Genomic DNA, 9,566 nt, shown 5'->3' with positions numbered 1-9,566 from the left:
CAATATCTCTTAAGTGGTAACAGAACAGTTTCTCTACAAATATAATGAAACTGTAGTTTTTGTTGTAAGTATTTTGAAACATTACTTCAATATTGCAACAAATTTTGTACTTAGACATGAGTGTATATTATTCTAAAAAATGTTCAGACAACAGTGTACTAAAAGCAGAATGAGATGATATTGTTAATTATTTACTGATACAACAGTATACTAGACCTACTGGAACTACAGAGTATGAATTATGTAATGAGACAGTAGTGTGCCAAACCTTTCAATACAATAGAATATTATAATGAGAAAACAGTGTATTAGGCCTACTGACACAACAGAATACAAATTGTTGAGACAATGGTGTTGTATTTTCTGAGATACTGTATTTTTAGTGGACTTCTAGGCCCATTTATCTCCAGCCTTATCGAACTTGTACAATAGAGGGAAGTTAGAGTAATGAATCAACGGGGTGCTAATATAGAAATAATAAACCATGTGCTAACTCTTGCATATTAAATAGTTGGAAAACAGATCCGTTTTTGTCATTTCTATTGTAAGCTAGTAAATTTTACCAATATGTTGTGTTAACGTGTTTTTAATTTTGAGTTACTTATGGGGTATTTATACGTCGTTTTATGTGAAAAAAATTCTAATATTGGATTCACCAGTTAGATTATCTATGACATATTTCAGTATGGGTCGTGTGTCACTAATACTATTCATTATAACATTCGTGGTTTAACTTATTGTTATCGTTCCGTAATATAATTTATACTGGAGTTTTTTTATCACTAATATTGTTAATTGTAATTTTCTTTGTTTTACTGTTTCATGTCATTGTTATCGTTTTGTGTGATTCACTTTCTTAATTTAGTATTAAGATTCACCACAATGATTTTATTTTTTTTTTCCATTTATACTGACTAATGGCTTTCCAAATGGTTTAGTGTATCATTAAAACTGTTCAACGAAACTTTAGTTGTTGTTTTTTCCACTAACAAGATTTTTAATTGTTTTGTTTGATATATTTTAATACGGAAAGATTTGTTAAAATTTCACTAGTACTTATAAAAATCAATTTTTATTTTAAATTTTGTATTTGAATTAAGATAGAAATTAAATGAGGATAGTGACTGTAATTTCTGTTGCTAGTTTTGATTTTGGCTCTGATTAATTTTACTTTGAATTTAAATAAAAATTAAATTTTATTTCCATTATTTTTAATTGTTTCGATCTTATTTTTGTTCTTTATTTTTTGTACTGAAGATCCCATTCACAAACCCACTGTTACAATTTATTAATTGTGAAGGAGCGACCTACAAATCTTGTATTATTATATAATGCCAGTTTAATCCATTAAATAGTTGAAAATGCCTTTCTGTTATAAATACTACTTCATATTTACATTACTAAAGTGAAAAAATGCTTTTATTAATAAGCAACGATATTAATCTAGGAAAAAATATTTCAAACTTTAGTGTTCATTTTTCCACGAGGAAAAAAAAAAGATTAGCGTGCCTGTAATTAAAAACTCCATCTAACGGGGTTAATATAAATATTTGTACATTTCTCTCATTAAGGGTGGTTTATGTTTAAATTGGAAAATATTCTACTTAAAAAAGTTATTTTTAGCACTCATTAGAAGGTCGATTAAGTTTTAAATAAATTAACTTTTCCTGCTTTGACGAGTTTAATTAGTTAATAGAAACATTTTCTATTAAAGTGTTGCGTACTTTAATGCGTTTATCATTACAAGTTAATTTTAGTACAAGAGAAAAAGACTTTGAAAAATATAGGTATGCCATTTATTTTTGTTATTTTTACTCACGCCAGAACTGAAGTCTAGAACAGCTACGCTAGACGTTTTGTCCTCTATTCGGTTTTAATGATATGTCATGTTTAACATGTCATCAGTACGTGGTTTAATCATCACTGCTGTTTAGTACCGGTACGGTTCTTAGCCATTTGTCCTGTTTAATATGTTAACATTGCTACGGATCTCAATAATGTGTATTGTTTAATATTTTAACAGTATTATGCCTCTTAATAATTTGTATTGTTTAGTATGTCAACAATACTACGCCTCTTAGTAATTTGTATTGTTTAGTATGCCAACAGTACTACGCCTCTTAGTAATTTGTCATTGTGATTTTTTTGCTGGTTTAATTTATGTCTAATAATAACGTGAATATTTATTCTTGCCTTTTTCAAGTACTTTTGTTATATTATGGACTAAAGTAATTTATTATTTTGATATAAATGATGTTCAGTTAAACAAGTAAGGGCTCATTTTTATTTGTGAAGTTTGTTGTTTGCAGTATACAACACCTAGTTGTGTTAGAAAATACCAGTTGTGTCATGTTTTATTGTTCACTATTAGATTTTTAGTGTTCTTGAATATAGTTATTAATGGTTATAACCGGTGAACCTACAAATTTTGATTTGATTTCCGATTTAAAGAATTTATTTGTAATGTATGGTGTATTGAGCTATTTTTTTCTTTAGTTATCAATCATTAAATATAACCAACTCTCTACAAACACCATGAAGAATGGAACAAAGCTATTATATGCATAAAATTGTTGTTATATGATTCGTTTTATATTTTACTTACAGTTCTTTAGTTTGTAAAATCCTCTATGCAAAGACCGTAAAGTTGCTGTTTCAAACTTCATGTAATCGATTTGTGTATTGTCCATCTATGACTCCATGTCTATAATAAACCTATTCTAATAAACCCATCAGACTTGCACGCATTGTTGTTCATATTATGAAATATTCAGACACGTGTATTGTTCATCTACGTCTGTAAAAACCTTTCAGACTTGCACATATTGCTATAATTTATCAAACCTTCAAAGGTGTATTGTTCATCTACGACAATGATAAACCTAGACTATCAAAGTCAGCACACCTTTATTGTGCAAGCAAACCTTACTACACGCATATTGTTTAACGTACAATAAATCTACAAAACATTCACACTTAAACATGTTTCATCTAAGTATATTTGGCACAATGTACGATGTATGTGCATACCTATTGTTTATCTGTATTTATAACAGAGGACTATTGTACTTTGTAAAAACAATATTTAATGCAGAATGCTGCCCTCTATTGATAGTGCTCCAGTTGAATGCCATGATTGTACACTGTTGTATAAAGGTACAATTTTTTAATTATAACAAACTTGTATTAAGGATGGTGGCGCTAATCTTGTACCATACATCTTAAGACACTTTCCCAATTATTTTACTCTGATGTCAGTTTCCAACATAATTGAGGTACAAACGTTTGTTGCAGCTACATCGGAGGATGTACATCCATGTGATTATATGAATGTAGTGTCATATTAGGCTTTTTGACTAACTTTCTCATGAAAACAACTATTAATTTCAAATTACTGTTCGTTAACAGAACCAGGAGATATGCTCAGTTTCATTGCAGATTCCAGCGACGCTCTGGATACGTATGAATTATGGTTTCAGAGCCTTTTGGTATTGTAAACATACTTTGCGAGTTTTCCACTTCCGTAGAGAATATTGATTGTTGTGTCCTTTATAAGTTTTGGTTACAAATATATTAAAAGGTATTTTTACATACTTTCTACATACTTTACAGCGATTGGAAAATCACAAATATACAGAGGGCGGACAAAAAGCTGCCTCCCTTGAAAATATTAACTTGTTATATCTTTCATTAGATAACACTTAATTCAACATTAAAGTCATTTCTAAGTCAACCCGATAAAAATTCGAAAAAACAGATACTAAACTATAATTTGTATTTGTATACTTTTCGTCATGTAAACAATTTAATTTCACTCAAGAACTTGCTTTTTTATCCAAGAATAATATAATCAAAAGATCTTATATTAAAAAGAAATAATAACTGTTATTTAGATATAGATACTACTTTACCAGAATACGGTGTATAGTTGACTATATTTGATAAGAGAAGGGAATTTAATTTACCCATCATTGGTTTATTCTCCCTAACAGTGTTATACCGTCGGATTTGTTAAAAGGGTTGATACATCCCATTTAAAAGGATTTTTAAGAGTTTATTATAAGAGTAATTCAAACATATCTCAGAACGGCTGGTATGGGTATAAACACTTACTGATAAGGAAAGAACAATGTTTCGACCTTCCTAGGTCATCTTCAGGTTAAGAAAAAAATAATGTACGACGTATATGCATGCCTATTGTTTATCTGTATTTATAACAGAGAACTCATTGTACTTTGTATGAACAATATTTGATGTAGAATCCTACCCTCTATTGATAGTGCTCCAGTTCTCTGCTTATCAGTAAAAGTGTTAATACCCATACAGCCGTCCTGAGATACGTTGTTATTTCAAGTGGGTTTCTCATCATCAAGAACATAAGAGTAATTCATGTATGCATAATGTTAGTTTATTCAAAAATAAACTGAAAAATGATTATCAGGACAAGACTTGGTTTATTTTAAAATAAACATTTTGATAATAAACATGTAACTATATTAAGGGTTAAAGTCTCGTTCACGGAGAATACATTATGACAAATTTAAAGGGCGTTACTAACTTAGTTTAATAGCTAATTATCAATATTAACATAGTTCAGTATATGAAGGCGGGATGAGGAACATTAGATAGCTGATCTGTCTCGACACACTCGGTTTACGCAGGAACGGCAAGGATCTTTGATTCTGGTTAACATCAAATAAAAGGCTATGAGTTTTACTTTGTAGAATTTTTATCCAGTTAGTTTAACTCTACATTAAAGTTATTTCTAAAGGTTATGTTATACTGCCTTCCCACAACTGACTGCAGACAGCAAAAGGCAGTAAAGTTGAAACGTTGTGGGTTAAAACACTCAACCCATAACCCTTAACTCATTCTCATCAGTTTTTCATCGATGTTTGAATTTTGCCTGACAGATTGAATATCTTCAATGCATTTGACTGCTATGACCACAGGCATTGCCCTTTATACATTTATGACCTACTGACCACAGCAAGGAATGATAATAGAGGTCTGGTTTTAAAGTTCTATTTTATTATGTTTGGTTTATGTATATCACCACGGTATGTAACATTGGTGACATGACACTACAGTAACTTACGTCAGACTTGCAACTAACCTCTTGTAAACCAGTGGTACAAAACCTGTGTTCGTCGACAAAATAAATCTTAAATTACGTAACGTGTTTACTGTTAACCTAAATCTTAACTACATTACAAATGAACAGAGCGATTCATAGTTCACAAAACATTGTCGGAATACCGGTACAACATGAACGCACGGAACGTAGAGGATGACGTCTAAAGGAGTTTATGAATTTATCTACTGTGATAATTCGTATGATGACGAGAAGTTACAATAGAACAATCGTCTGTGGTCTCTCGTCAACAATATAAAAGTCAGAAGCTATAACAGAACGATCGTTTGTGGTCTCTGATCAACAATATAAAAGTCAGAAGCTAGAACAGAACAATCGTCTGTGGTCTCTGATCAACAATATAAAAGCCAAAGAATTCATTTTATACTTCATTGCAAGTATCCTAACGATCTCTTACGTTCTGTACTCATTTTCATATGAAGTTTATTTTTATGGAAATAACGAGATTTATGATGTAAATTTATTAAGTTCTGATCACCAACGGACGCTCTCCGAAATTTGTAATTCTTCAACATAGATATTTTAACAACATATAAATGTTTAGATAACAAAACACGTTCTATGAACTTAGCACTATCCAAGTCTTAAGATAATGTAATGAAACAAGTACAATGTATTTGAGATCTTGAAATCTAAATATTCTTCCCGCAAAAAATGTACGAAGATATTTTGTTGACAATATTTATTTCAAAAACAAAGTGACTCGAAACTAACTAATTAAAATTAAGCATCTGTTTAAAGGGAAACACTGGTTTTAATTAATTAATAACCCAAAAACAACCACGAAAATATCGGCTTGTTATTAGAAACCTATTCTGAAGGTTTTAAAGTCCAACTTTCCTACTTTGGTTGAACACCAAGAAATCGATGAAGGAATTGTCAGGTTGGATAGAAGATATTTCCATGTGTAATTTCTGAGTTCTGGAACAATGAGAATAGAATATTGATATTTAATATAAAACACAAACCCCACTCAATAAAAACTATTGCTGTTGTTCAGTTGAATATTTCTTTTCTCGATTTGTTTTGACCTTTTAGCAGTCTGTTAATAAATCTAGAAACTATTGACTAATATAGTTTAAAATAACTGATGGCTAAATGTCAGCGTATTTTCTTTCAGCAACAAGTGAACTATATGATGAATGATCTAAGATTTTAGTTCTTTTAAGATTTTTCAAAACATAACCATTAGATATAATGGTTAATTAGTTACCATACTTTCAAAACCGTGCTGTAAATAAATAAAACTCAGTATTAATAGGTCTGTGGTTATCAGCCTTTCCAAAATTTTCGCTTTCTTCTAATGTGTCTGGAATTGTTTAATTACTAGTTTCAGGTAAAAGTAAAACTAGTAATCCTGAGAAAATAGACTATCCACCAAATATTTCTAATGGAACTGCACCATTTGTGGCTGTACCCTTAAAAAGTAAAAAATAAATAAAAATACTAATCCAGTTTGGTTCAGCTTAGAGATAACATATGGGTAAACCACTTCTTTGACAAATGGAGCAATTATGGAACCATCACGAGCACAAGTAGAACTAGACCCCCACACCAACATTACAGACTACGGGTGGGAAGATTTCAGCAGAAAACACACAAATGATAGCAAGCGCTTCCAAGCATCTCCAGTGTTACCCGTAACCATAACAAGCATAAAGTAGAAGTTTAATGTAAATTTACATTTAAGGAATTATTTACGGATTTTTCTTTGATAACCTAATGAAGTATCTTATTTTATATTTTTAACTAAGAGACAAATCTTTTGATGTTGTTGTTTTGAATTAAGCACAAAACTACACTATAAGCTATCTGTGCTCTGCCCACCACGGGTATCGAAACCTGGTTCTTAGGGTTGTAAGTTCATAGACCTACCGCTGATCCACTGGGGGGCCAAATCTTTTGAAATGAAGCATTTATATTTAACCTTGCACATCTCATTGTCAGCAGAAGAATTAAAAAGAGTTTTCGTTGTTTCTGCGTCTTTCACAATTATATTGAATTTGTTCAGTTGAAGTTACATCCAAATTAACACACGAGATGATGCCATTTTATAACGAAGACTGTTTATATTATCCTTTATTCGACCTTAATTCCATCTAGATTTAGGATCGGTTTCTTGCATGTTTTCTATCAGCCAAGAAAGTTTACTCTGACATCAGCTTTAAAGATTGAAAGACTGTTTCTATTCTCTGAGCTAGAACAAACGTAATATGTGTGATTTCACTTACAGAGGTACACCACATCTGTACCGAATGGTCACTGTTATGTATGATAACAGAAATGTCATCATCAGATGAAGCTAGATTTAACTAAGGGTAATTTTTTTTTTGTAAAACGAACTCTTTTAAATTTTAAAATATTTCTCGTTTAAATAGGTCTTTTTTTCCTTTACCAAGGTATTGTGAACTGTTCCCTATTTTAAGATATAACTCCTTTTGCTTCCTGTTTCAGGAAATTACTAACCTAAACAATAAATATTTTTATATTTCGGAATGTTACTGTATTTGTAAGTGAAATTTCTTCTGTTAAAATGAAAGACAGGAGAAAGTGAGCTTTTACTTATGCGGAGAAGATTCAATCATCCAAACGATAAACGTCCTATAACAGAAGACACGGACGGGAAACATAAAACAATCTAATTGTATTATTGTGTATGTGAGCTAGAAGCATTATGATATATCTGTTTGCCTAGCAAAAACAATGTTAATATTCACAGCAGAATTAGATTCTGTATTCAGTATATAAATATTTTAGTACCTGATTACAGAATCTTTCAACTAAATTAATTACGTTAAATAAGTTACCAATAGAAATAAATGTTTAACATTTCGCTTCTCATGTTCGGTGTTGTCAAGAGATTCAAACCTGTTTTACTAATCCTCTTTGCCTTTTCCTGAAATAAACAAAACAAACTGTTTCAGTCACTTCTGAAACTATTACTGAATTGTATAGAAAGTAAACAACATGTTTCTACAGAGAAAATATTAAAAAAAAACACGCTAAAATCACGCTGTAAACATGTCGATACAAACATTGTGAATTATTTAATGACAGACTTGTGGTCACATGTATTCCTCTCATTCTCATTCTCTACAATAATACTTGTGTTTCCTTGAATCTTCCGAGTGTCAGTACAGGGCAAGGAGACTTGGGAAGAACCCTACAAGAATATAAGTTTAGAAGAACGACAAAACTTGGGCAAGGAGACTTGGGAAGAACTCTACAAGAATATAAGTTTAGAATAACGACAAAACTTGGGCAAGGAGACTTTGGAAGAACCCTACAAGAATATAAGTTTAGAATAACGACAAAACTTGGGCAAGGAGACTTGGGAAGAACCCTACAAGAATATAAGTTTAGAAGAACGACAAAACTTGGGCAAGGAGACTTGGGAAGAACTCTACAAGAATATAAGTTTAGAATAACGACAAAACTTGGGCAAGGAGACTCGGGAAGAGTCCTACAGGAATATAAGTTTAGAGTAATGACAAAACTTGGGCAATACCACATTTTATTTTTTACCTAAATCTCATTTAACAACCTTTTTGATCCTTATGTTCTAATACCATTCTATCATTGATGGAGCTTCATTGCTACACTAGTCACGCTTATGAACAGTCAATAATTAAGTAAATATTGGAATATATGATGATTTTATGACACTTTATAAAAAAACAAAAATGATGTCCTATGTTGATACAGCAGTAAGTCTACGGATTTACAACGATAAAATCAGCAGTTCGATTCCTCTCGGTGGATACAGAAGATAGCCTCATGTGATTTTGCTAAAAGAAAAACACACAACACAAATGTGACATCAACATTTAACTCACATAATTTGCTTTTAATAAAATAAAGTTAAAGACTGTTTCGGTAAAAGTACTACAATTTTAAATTTCACAAGAGCCAAAGAGTTAAACAGACGTAAAGATGGATGTGGTCTGTTGTAATTAGAAACTTCTAATATATTATTTATTTTATAAATCATAATATGAAAGGTAAACTGCATTTAGTTTTCTTCTAATTGATCGACATACCTTTGTTTAGTTGTGATTATTTGCTGCTTTAGTGAACATAGTAAAAATTGACTTTCGATGACGTTTGTCATTGAGAAACATGAGTACAGAATTTGACAGTTTGGCTTCATATAACAACGTAAGTGTAGCAAATAACAATACCGTAAGTCTATCATCAGACATAAACGTAATGTTAGTTTACGATACACATTGGACACAATACCAACAGAACTAAAGACTGAATGTTAAAGAAATGGTAAAAATTCCCGCTAAAAACTTGTTGTAATGCATGTGAAAATAATCAAAGAAACAGATCTCAGACGTAGTGTTCGCCCAACAGATGTTTACTCAAATTGTTGTGTTAAATAGGACTAGTAACGAACATTGAAGTG

The sequence above is a fragment of the Tachypleus tridentatus genome, chromosome 7 (assembly GCF_004210375.1).
Source record: "Tachypleus tridentatus isolate NWPU-2018 chromosome 7, ASM421037v1, whole genome shotgun sequence".
Classification (NCBI taxonomy): Eukaryota; Metazoa; Arthropoda; class Merostomata; order Xiphosura; family Limulidae; genus Tachypleus; species Tachypleus tridentatus.
Note: the sequence above shows the minus strand (reverse complement) of the source record.